Source organism: Camponotus floridanus, unplaced genomic scaffold (genome assembly GCF_003227725.1).
Source record: "Camponotus floridanus strain SB8 unplaced genomic scaffold, Cflo_v7.5 scaffold1, whole genome shotgun sequence".
In the NCBI taxonomy this organism is placed as follows: domain Eukaryota; kingdom Metazoa; phylum Arthropoda; class Insecta; order Hymenoptera; family Formicidae; genus Camponotus; species Camponotus floridanus.
In genome coordinates, this window is record NW_020229214.1 from 7,444,018 (window position 1) to 7,456,247 (window position 12,230).

Sequence of the window (12,230 nt, forward strand, 5' to 3'; positions counted from 1 at the left end):
TCTTCCTCTGATTTGGTTTATCGTAGCTGTTACGAGGCGAGAACAGAGCGGTCTTGAACTCGTTCTCATCCTCGAACGCCTCGAATAATTACAAGGGATTGTTAAAAAACTATGTGATATGTGATTCACGCGTCTACTGACATTAATAAAATTAATGAAATTAATAAATTTTCCTTTAATCAGAAAAATCATTTTTGATAATTTTATCTGCACTCGCGTAGAAAGAGATAGTATACGTTTACATATTTTTATATTTTTTTATATATCAAACGGTTTCCTATAAAATATGTACATAACTTTAGAAATAAAATAATTAAATAAAGATATGATATGACATGTTATATTTCCATTTACATCAATATATGGTAGTTATTTTATTTTGCTATATATCTTACATTCCATAAAAAAATTATAATTAAGATAAAAAATCACATTATCTATTAGACAAGTCAAAGATGCATAAGATATCGCGCAGAAAAACATAGAGACTGAAACCATGAAAAATAAATGTGCTTCGAAAATCTTTAAAAATGATTAGCATCGTAGCTCAATGGGATAAAATTAAGATATTATCGGTACCTGAGATGCAGATTGTTTGGCACTAAATACGATAATGGTGACGAAAACGTTGACACGCTACGACGTAATATGATCGTAATGTCATCGTCGAATTTCAATGAAACTCTTGGCTCGAAAGTAGAAGTTGCGTGTGCTATGAAAGACTCGTGAATGTTTTTTATCTATAAAAGCTGTCAAATGTAATTTATTCTTGCAATTTTTTAATTAATACAGAATAAACTTTGATAAAGGCAAAAGTGTTGGTATTAATATGGATACAAAAAGATGCTATTTTTATGGACATGAAATCGACTTATAATTTATCTTATTATCATTTATATTTAATAATTATAATATTTCAATTATTAATAATATTATATTATACAGATTGTGTGTATATATATTATATTATGATATCTGTAATATTATATTATATGTAAGTAGTGCTGTTCTTATTAATTTTATTATAGTTACATCTGTGCTTGCATTAAAATTAAGAAAATAATTAAGAACAATTTTAATAATAGCAATGCTTTTTAGATGTGTAATATAATATTATAGACATAATATAATATACATATATATATTATTCGTTATGTAATTATATATATATATATATATATATATATATATACACAATATATATGTCACAATATATATGTACATGTATTTTAAAATAAAAGAAATTAGTAATATTAGTAGTAAAGTTTAATAAAAGAATATTAGAAAAATTAACAAGCAATATAACGCATGTAGCCGTTTTATCTTAAAAGTAGAAAACAGAAGATCAAGTAGAAAAAGTTTGTCACGTAGTGCGTGTCGATGTTATATCGCACATTTAATACGATAACGTATCTACGGTAAACTCCATTACCGGTAACATATTTCTTGCTTATCTTTTATTACTCTCTTTTATCGCATATCTTTATTTTATGCATATACATTTATAAACATAATAAATTTACACTTACGCAATCTGTTCGAACGATTAATAAGAAATCTCTCTTGTTAAAGTGAAAAGAAAAATTGCAAGTAGAAAAAGCGCACGCGAACAGCCGTACACGTGATACATCCCGAGACTTGGTCGGACAGAGTTTAGTGGGGGCGGATAATACAGATCTCTGTGAAGTTGTAGTAGATAAAACACACGACGTAAATGCCGCGCAATCGAGAAGATGGCGAGAACAACTTGGGGGTGGAATTTAAAGTTTTCGCACATTTGTGTAAAATTCTCGCTGCCCGTATGTAGCATATATATGACAGACTATATCGCAATAATGCGGACTGTCCGATAAAGATTGCGTGTTGCACTGCGTATATACTGCAGGTTTATCAACACGGAATATTACGATTATTGCAAAACTATCATTTTTTTCGTATATGTATATAAGACTATAAAAAGAGAAGACTATAAAGAGAGATGTTAATTCTATAATGTCTGCATTAATCTTGGGATGTTTATTTTAAATGTCCGTTTTAAATTATGCATATTGGCATCGAGTTTCAGCAGTTCCTTCGAAAGGGGGGGAGGTTTCCAAAATAACGTGCAGCCAGATATAAATAAATTTTTCGCGTCACCTCGCGCAACCCGTACACTTATCGGAGATCTGCGATGCCCGCAATGTGATCGCTTAATATCAAGATGATAATTATATACGCTCGACACTGTCGATGCGCTGCTCAATCAGCCCTACGTAATCGCTCTCCTTGGCGCTCACCTCTGATATTAGAGCCTAAATCTTGACTAACTGGTGCGTGCACGCGAGCTAAAAGACGGATCTACGTGCATACGGGAGAGGAGAGAGGGTGAGAGCAGGTTCCCCTGATGCGTGCACCATCGTCGGTGCCGTAACCTCTAACCTATTCCTCTCGTCGCAGGTAGATCCCGCGGAGGGTGGGACGGGTTGCGAGGGGCTGAACATGGTGCGCGCGCGAGAGAGAGACACGGGGATAAAAAAGGGAGGGGAGGGTTAAGGGGAGAGCTACCTTTGAACCGAGGGTGATTGACCCGGCGTCCCTGTTGCCACGACGACGATCCCGTGACGTCACGGGACAAGCTGGGGTTTATGGGTGACCCATATTCCAAAAATAACCGTCACCGATTTGCCACCCATCCCACCCGGTCGGCGTTCTCACCCTTCGCCTTCTCACACGTACACACGTACACGAATATACGCACACGAATCACCGACACCGTCGTCTCCTCGCGTATCTCGATGCGATTTTCTCTTCTCTCCTCTTCGCGGCTGAAACAGAAGGCTGTTACCTCGCGTCAAATCATTCTCAGAGCTCGATAGGATCGGACTCCACGAAGAGAGGGAAGAGGGGAATGAAGAAACCGAGGTGCACTCCAATTCTCCGTGTTATCGATTGACAAGTGACGAGAAACGTGCGTAAATGCATCGAGCCGATTGCATGTTGTCCTTGCGATCCTGCAGACTATTCCGGGATCGCGGGGTAGATTTATCTGAATGGAGCCAAATGACAGAGGCTTCTAAAATGATGACGATGGTCACTTTTTGAGTAAAATCAGGTATTTCAATTTCAAGGCGTACGATTTCTGTTTTATATGTTTTCATTCTTAATTGATAATTTTTCTTTTATCTTAGAATTAAAATTAATCGCATACGCAATATTAAATTTAGAACAATCGTAGAGAAGAAAACAAATAAGAATATTTGGACTCTATCCATTGACTAAATCCATATTAGAATACATACTGATGTACAGTGACACAATTTTTTTTGAATATTTTATATAATTAATATTCCTATGTTCAATTCTACATTTTTTTTATCTTCTAACGCGAGTAAATGATAATTTAAATAAAAGATTTGTTTAGAGCGTGCTTTTAATCTGTGTGGAATAGATCGCGCTGATTAAATTTTGACGAATTTTTCGCGATGCAAATTTAGCGATCGCTGCTCATTTCCGCGAATTGAATGAATTTGCGAAAGTGTATCGCTATAAATTAAACAGATCACGACTGTGTAATTTGATCCAGGAAGTTTTAAATAAATAAAAGGGTCATCTGTTAGCTTGAGACTTTTCTTGTATTGGAATTTCTAGAGTATCGTGGAACATATGAATCCAAACGTCTTTCATAGTTGTCATGATGACTGATCAATTTTGTTACACGATTTTACACATCAGAAATAATAGATGTAATATCTTAATAATTTTATTATCTGACGTAAATCTAACGTATATAAGATTATTTCTTATGTGCAATTTTTTCGATCAATTTTTTTTTAAAAGTATCATTTGCATGACATTCTTCGCGAGAGATTCTTTCAGATATTAATAATATTAATAATAAAATATCTTAAATCTGATCATTATGATATTTGATTTCGATATTCAAATTACTTATGCCGACAAATATCATGCGACATTTATTTCACACACACCGCAGACAATATAAATATAATTTGTTGCAACGCTTGTAAGTTGTAGGATAATAAAGTGTATTGAAGGGTTATCGCTGATATTCTTGTTCTTATTTTTACGAAGAATGAATCTCAGTTAAATGCACGACAAGCGGACGGACATACAAGGACGTCCGGCTTCGATGGCGGTAACCGTTTTAATCTCGTTCCTTTTTTTTCAATGAATCGAGCGACCGAGCAAGGGGGCAAGTATCCACGGGAAGTCGATGGGGTGCTTCGACCTCACGACCTAGTTTGCGGCCCCGTGACGTCACAACGACGTCATTGCCCGGGGAAAACTAGGTCGGACAGACCCAGGCGGACCGCCGGAAGAGAGGTCGAAGGGTTTATTGAGAAATTCCCTCGACTGGATTTGGCCCTATCGAGGACAAATTTTAAATCGCCAGGAAGAACTTTGCCCTCTTCATATATATAAATTAATAACAATTTCATGCCTGAAATATTTATAAAACTGAAGCATCTTTCTTATTGCTATCTGAAACAAGTGGAGAGATTCTTTATTTCTATTTAATACTTTATTTATTTATTTATTTATTTATTTATTATTCTATTTTTTTCACTGTTTGTTAATCGATGAAAAAGTGATATAATATTTAATAACATTTGTATCAATTATGTGTTTGAAGACTTTCGCGACTTTATTAGAGAATCCAGAAGGGAAGAAAACTTTAAGAATATATTTGAATTTATTAATCGTAAATTAAGAAAACTTTATGCTGAATGTGTATAATTTTCTAAAACTAATCCATTGATATATGCAATAAAAAATTCTTATCAATCTCTTTTTATATTCGTCCAATATGATACAAAAAAAATTTCAGTCGCATAAAATTATCTCATATTTACTAAAAGACGTAAAAGCTTATAACAAACATATAATGAGCTAATATTATTATCTAAACTTTATCTTTTTGAAAGAAAGTCCGTCGATATAGAATCAATTACTTTTCGCGTAAATGATCGAAAACATATCGAAATTATTCAGAAAACGGTTTGTCGTTATTTGCACAGCGATAGAAAGGAGAGACGAATGACAGGGAAATTTATTCATTCTTGGGGCTTCATTCAGTTGGCGTATTTTCTCAGTACAAGAACGTAGAGGAAAAAGATTCGGTCGCAATTCGACGATCGCAAAGACGATCGTCGATAGGCTGGCAAAGATGATTTTTGGAAAAAGTCGTGAGACGTGCCGAAAGCTTCGAAAACCGAACGGTTGGCAAATCTCATGAATGGCCGCGTAATGTGAATGAAGCTCCAGTGACCCAGTTTTGCTTGGCGCCCCTGCATCCCCCGGCCTTTCCGTCTCTCGACCGGAGAGAGAAAGAGAGGGAGAGCGAGATAGATAGAGAGACAGAGTACATCCCCCCTTTGCCAACTGCATCGCGTGGGCGTTACGTCAGGGACAGGTTATCGACTGCACCAGCGCACCGAGAATATTAATTCGCGACATCGATTGGAAATTCGCGCGATAACACGCCAATCGCTACACCGGATGTAACAAACGAGCGGCGAGAGATTCTAATGACGTTAAAACTTTATGTTATTATACTTTTCTATGAAGGATCGTGTTTTTTTTGGGATTTGTTCTTGGTGTTACCAACTAATAATTAAACTAATTACGTCAAATGTCATTGCGTTATTGAGCCTAGATTGCCTTTCCGCGTTCCTTCGAATTTTTATCCGAGATAGTATGCAAATGTTCGAAACGAGAAAACTAAAATTAGTATAAAATTTAGTCGTGAGAAAAATTAATATATTATTATAATACATATTCGCGATAGAGAAAATATTTCATGATAATTATTGCGCGTGACCTCCGCGTGCAAATCTTTTACTTTAGTGCGTCATGTCAATTTACATCTATGTATCTTACATGGATTTATATTACATGTTTTGAGAAAATATTAACACTATTTAAAATTGCACATTCAATACTGTAATTTTTTAAATATTTACTGCAGAGTGCTCATACCAACGTAGCTCGTTACTGTACATATAATTGCAATCATCAATGCAAAGATATCTCTAGAGATCTCAATCTTCCACAAGAAAGAAAATGTCACGCAGAAGGTGGATCGCGCTTTTTTAAATTCATACAAAGTAAAGTAACTAAAAAGCAATTTCAAGGAGGACGACGTAAACCAATGTGCGAGCGAGAGGGGGATGGAGTCCGATCCACTTTTCGAAAATTCGGTCCTGCCGACTACCGCCATTGCATCCGTGTCGGCGATGTACAAGGGGAGGGGGAGGATAACCCGGGATCGCGGGTAGGGTAGAATGACGTCAGGGGATGACGCGGGCCGTCGAACTCTCGTTGGCAAGCGAGCATAGGGGTGCATCGACCTGAAACCCCCGGTTGCCTGGCTAGAACTCTCTCCGTCTCTCACGCGCGTTTCTCCTCTCTCTCTCTTTCTCCGTCTTTCTCATTCGCGCGACCCAGCATCAGTCTGCTGCATCTCGGCTTTGTCGAACCGACGAAGAAAGGTGAGAATTATGAAAGGTTGATGGAATGCGCCGGTGAAAAAAATGGCGTTACGTTTACCGAGAACGCTAAGAATGGAACAAACATCGTTGCTTTTTACATCAAACGCGATAAAGAAAGTGAAAAATTAGCAATTATCTGATCTAAAAAAATGATGTTAATAACGTAATTTTATCGTCATACAAATTCTGTATAGACAGAAAACTCAAATATTCCCTAGATGTTCTCTCCTATGTTCATAAAAAAAACGTTAATGATCAATGAAGAATTGTCAATCTTTGCGTGAAATATAATAAGTATAATTATCAAGTACACATCAGGCGCTATGATTGATGCGACTCTTCTTATGCAAAATTGAATATTGAAGGAGTCAACATTGCCTCGTGTCACGTTATAATCGACACGAGAAGAGAAGTGTTTTCGTTACAACGAACGAGTTAGTTTCTCGAGGATAAGTAGCATTTCTCCTTCGTCTCTTGTCCCTTCTTAGAAATAATCAGTGAGCATGAAGATGTTACGCCGCTTCTTCTTCAAGTCGAAATATAAGGGTCGAGCCACGTGAAGACTCAATGCACACAAAAGTGCGAACCTGAAAAGGAGGGAGCAGCGGGGGAGGGGAAAGCGGGGAATAACGGAAACTGGGTGAATGAGGCTGCTGGAGAAGAGGGCATCGGCGGTAGTGGTGACTGCGTCGTTGCTGCTTCTCTAACCGAGTATTTTTGGAGTCGTTGAATTAGGCATCCGGGACGGACGTCACTCCTGAGATGCCCTGGGCGCGATTCCGGAGTACATGGCCTCCAATAGGCAGATGTAAGAGGATAGCAGATGAGAGAGAGAGAAAGAAGAGGTAGAAGAAGAAAAAGGACGGTTTTTACGTGAAGGAATGAAGCGATGATGCTATCGTTACGCTCAGGAGCGAATGTCGGACCTGTGATCGGATCGATTATCGATTGAAAAGTATCAAACCACCATTATTTACGAGCTTGTTCCTGACATTTCTCAATGATTACGCAAGGTCGGGATTGTACGAGAAAACACGTGAATAAAGGCAGGAAGAGGCAACGTTTTCGAAAGAATTGCAATTAAGCCTCTAAGACTTATACTTTCTCTTCTTCTACGTGGAATTTTTTATTGCAACTTTTTAAAAATTTGAAAATTTAATTATTTTCAAATCTTTATATTTTGCATGTCTCTTTTCTTTATTTAAAAACTTGCAGTCTAGGTAGCAAATACATATAAGCCAATTTAAAAATCTTGCAATTTTATTGCAATATTTATATTTAATTTTATTTTATAATATACTTAATTATATAAGTGTGTCATCTAACTGCATTGTTTAATCATAGGTAGGCATTGTTTATTAGCGAAAGATATAACAGAGAGAAGGTAGATCAACAAAAGAATCTTCCTCTTTCCTGAATATCCTGCAAGTCTTTACCTAGGCCAGTAGAACGACAGGATAGAGAAAGGGAGCCAGGGGAAGGCTGGGGGTGAAAAGCTGAGGGTCTTTGGGGAGCCACGTGGTGCGGCATGCGCGGGACAATCAATGCAGTGACGTCATCGTCACCGTCAGCCCGACCAATCACGGATCCGCTCCATTCAAACCCGCCAGCCTCGGGGTCTCCAAGTGGAAACTCGGCGAGTTTCATCGGACTTTGGCCTGACTGCAGTTCGGCCTCGATCACTGAGAGGCGCGAATTCGAGCGGTCGGACGCGCTCTGCTCGGCGTTCCGTTGACGTTGCCTTCGACGAACGATTCTTCAGAGAATCATCAGTCTATCCGCGACGACTCACTTCCTCGTATCACTAGTGGCATCACGACAGCGCGATCCGTAGAACAAATCTTCAGGTGGCGCGACACGGCTGGCAAATTGCTGACACACGAAAATCTATATGACGACGTCCAGAAAAAGAAACCGATTTGAGAAAGCGCCAGAGAATGAAATATCCTGTGCAAGAGATTCGAGCCAAATAAAGATGGTGCACGAATGGAAGAGCGATAACTGGGAAGATGCTGATAGTGCCTTCTGATTTATCGTTGAACCGCGTTATGCTGGAATATAAAGGTATGTTCTATTTCTAATTTTGCATCTAAAAAAGTATTCCTTTATTTCTATTTCCTTCGTTGAAACGGATTTTGTCAAAGAATAATAAATTAGTTTTTTTGAAATGTAATGTTAAATGTAGTAAAGTGAAGGTGCTAGTTAACGCATATTTTAATTTAATAAAATTAAAAATTAAATTTTTTAAATAGAAAAATTATATTATGAGTGAATGATTTTTTTATTTTGCATATATTCGTATATTATATTTTCTTACTCCTTGGACAAGTAAATTGTGGTAGATGGTACTTGTTTCTAGACCGATATCTTTCAGATTTTATTGAATCATTGAATAATTTAAAGACAATTATAATGAATACATGTAGAATTCGTTATTTCTTTAAAAGACGATAACAAACAATTTTTTAATTAAAAAATTAAATTCCATAATATGACATAACAACAACATGTGCCTAAATACTTATTGTAAATTCTTTAAAGCTTTTGAATAATTTTTTTTTATTAAAAAGGTTGCATTGCACGTATGTTTAAAGTGAAAAGGAAAATGTAGAACGCACTGATGATATTGTGAAAAAACAGCACGTGGTTCGAGACAAACCCAAACACACGCCTACACAAAATTCTCAACAGACGAGACGCCCACGTTTCGGAAAACTGCTCTATAGCCATCGCTGCTTTCTTGCGAGAGTGAGAGTGCAGCGACCTCGCTTTTATTTGCTTGAGAAATCGAAACGAAAAAATTTTCTTTTCTATTTTTTGGTTAAAATGCAAAATTTTGTGTTCGCGAAAGACGAAAATCATCAAAGTTAAAATTAATGCAAAAGTTTTGTTTCATCTTAATCTTTAATTCGATCACAATGTCAATATTTCACAAAAAGTACAAGTAAATTAATTGCCAAAATTGAAAGAAACCTGTAAAATAAAAAAATATATTTCTCAATTTTAAAACATACTTTTGCTCTTGTCCTTTTCCTGGCTGCAATATAAATTAATTTTACCATAATATTGATCTCATCAAGCAAGAAATTATATATATATTTATAGATATATTATGCCAATATCACCTACGCATTTTTCAATGTTATTGTTTCGTTACCTTGTGCGAAAAACCCATTGCGATATGACGCATCTCTCACCATCATTGCCCTACTTTCAGAGTGTACTCGATCGAACGGGTTAGATCTAGTCACTTTCGTAGCATATGTGATAAATTTTGTACGTTTCAAAAGACAAGTCTTGACATTAGCAAGTCAAAAACTATAACTATAATTTTAATTGCATCCGTTTCCTCTTAATATTATTTCAGTTTTTACTACATCAAAGAAGAATTACTTGCCGATATGACATACCAAAAATATTGCGCTCACAATTACTTTACATATATGTAAATGTTAATTTATTTGAATTTCTGATTTAATGATTAATTTGCATGCAGATAACCATCTTTTGGCTAGAATAATGCAGAAGATAGAATCGGAACTTTTTTCCCTCTATATATATATACATATATTATTATTATTATTATTATTACATAATAAAAGGAAGTTTAATTATTTAATTTTAATTAATTGAAAGAGCAGAAATTTTTGTAAAAATATGCGTACCTCGTAATACAACAAGTGCAAATAAATGACGATGACGTAGTGTATATTTGGAATATAATCTGATGAAGCGCGAAGTGATAAGGATACGGTTATTGCGAGGCGTCCGAAGGAGTGAGCAAATTTTCACAACGGTCGTTTAGTCCAGTTAATTGGGTCAAAATATGGCGTACCCCTCATTCTTGTCATCCTGTACCTTCTGCACCATCGCCGCCCCGTCGCCTCGCTCCATCCCTCTTCTTCATGCACCACGACAATCCTGTTACCGAACCCTTGCCCCCCTCTTTCTCCTTAGAATGCACGTCACAACGGGGGAGGTGATGACGTCGGTGGAATGCAGACATGCGATTGGCTGGAAGCTCACTGACGTCACGGGGGTGAGTCTCTATATGCGCTTGGATGCAATCCCCCCTTGGACCCCCTGCTATCTCGATCGCGGATCCCTCTTCCCCTCTATCGTTTTCGCGCCGCACGCGGAGGGGCGCAATAGGTATCGAGAAATGGTGCACGCCAGTTCAAAGCCACAGTTTTCCAAGGCTGTCCGATCCGAGAGGTCGCCGTGCGCTTCTCTCACCTTTTCTTCGTCGTTCGCCAATTCTTCCGAGGCTGCCTTCCGAGACCCTCCCCTCCTTATCCTCCTGCCGCGATAAAGGCCGTAAATTCATTGTATTTTCTTTTCGCCGATGTATGTGCACTGTCCCTCCACTCTTCCGTTCATTTCATTTCGTTTCATGGGGTTTTAAATCTCTTCGAGATTGTCTCTGCCATCATCCTATTTTCAAATTCCGCGTTAACCTTTTTTAATGTATTCATTGTTCAGCGGAAAAGTGATATAAATCGTATTTCTAGAAATATAAAAAAGAAATTTACGAAAATTTCAATAATAATAGTTATCTTCTGATCGTGTATAAAGAAAATGTTTAAAATTTATATACGTATCCATTATTTGAGATAATCATATATGATATACGTACGTTTATTATGGGGAAACAGATTAATTTTCGAAACTTTAACTCATCAAAGTCTATTTTAATCTTTTACGTATATTATTCGCTTTCCTTTTAAAAATATTTCTGTGTTTGATCGTTTAATTTTTACTCTAATCCGATTACGTTGTCTTATTATAATCTACTCGGCATAATTGTACGCGATTTGTGTTTGAGAATATGATTAATGAATAAAAGCAAAGTTCGATTTTCTAAAAGCCTGCTTTTGATATCGTAGGTAGAGTTGAGTTGCTTTAGCCTGACCGAGTTTCCGTGACCTTCGGAGTAGAAGCGGGCAGATCGATAAATCGTTGACATTGTCAAATGCGGTAATTTCTTCTGTACCTCGATATAGCAGCGCACAAACCATTATTGATCAACGAATATTCACGTTCTACTAGTTTAAATCCGACTGCGACGTAAAAACTGTATATTAATAGTCTTCTGTGTCGAAACCTTTTATAACATTCTCAAATGTATGCGCTTAGCTCACTTGTGCACGTTCCTGAAAAATCATTTCCTATCTTTAAATATTTTTCTGAAATAAAAATGAAATATTTTTTTATTCGAAAGTGAACTAAAATTACGTCGTAAAACAAGAGAGGAGAGTGTTTTGAATATACTTTGAGGAAATCAAGTTATTAATTCTCGGCGATCCACTACAGTTTTTAATTGGAAACAATTTCACAAAAGAAATGATTTTTTTGTCCGGATGAATAGCTAACACACGATAAGCCTTACGTCGAGATAAATTTGTTGCGGAAAAGATTTAAGCAAGAATATTTTTTTATTTAATATTTATTTATGTTTTTGTATTATTTTAGATATACTGAATATTAGCCTGAATTTTAGATATACTGAATATTATGAGAAATGATCATTTCGTCGCGACAGGATATCGAAACGAAATCTCATTGAGACCGCGCTTCTTGGAACAACATCCGGACGAGATCATTCATGATCGGCGCGTTAATCGCACACCGCGATCCCATCCGCACATCGGCAGATATATCCTTGGCCGGGCGACATCGAGTTTCATAAATAAAGCCCCATTGAAGAGAAGTTCACCGGGGATGGGGTAGCATGACCTG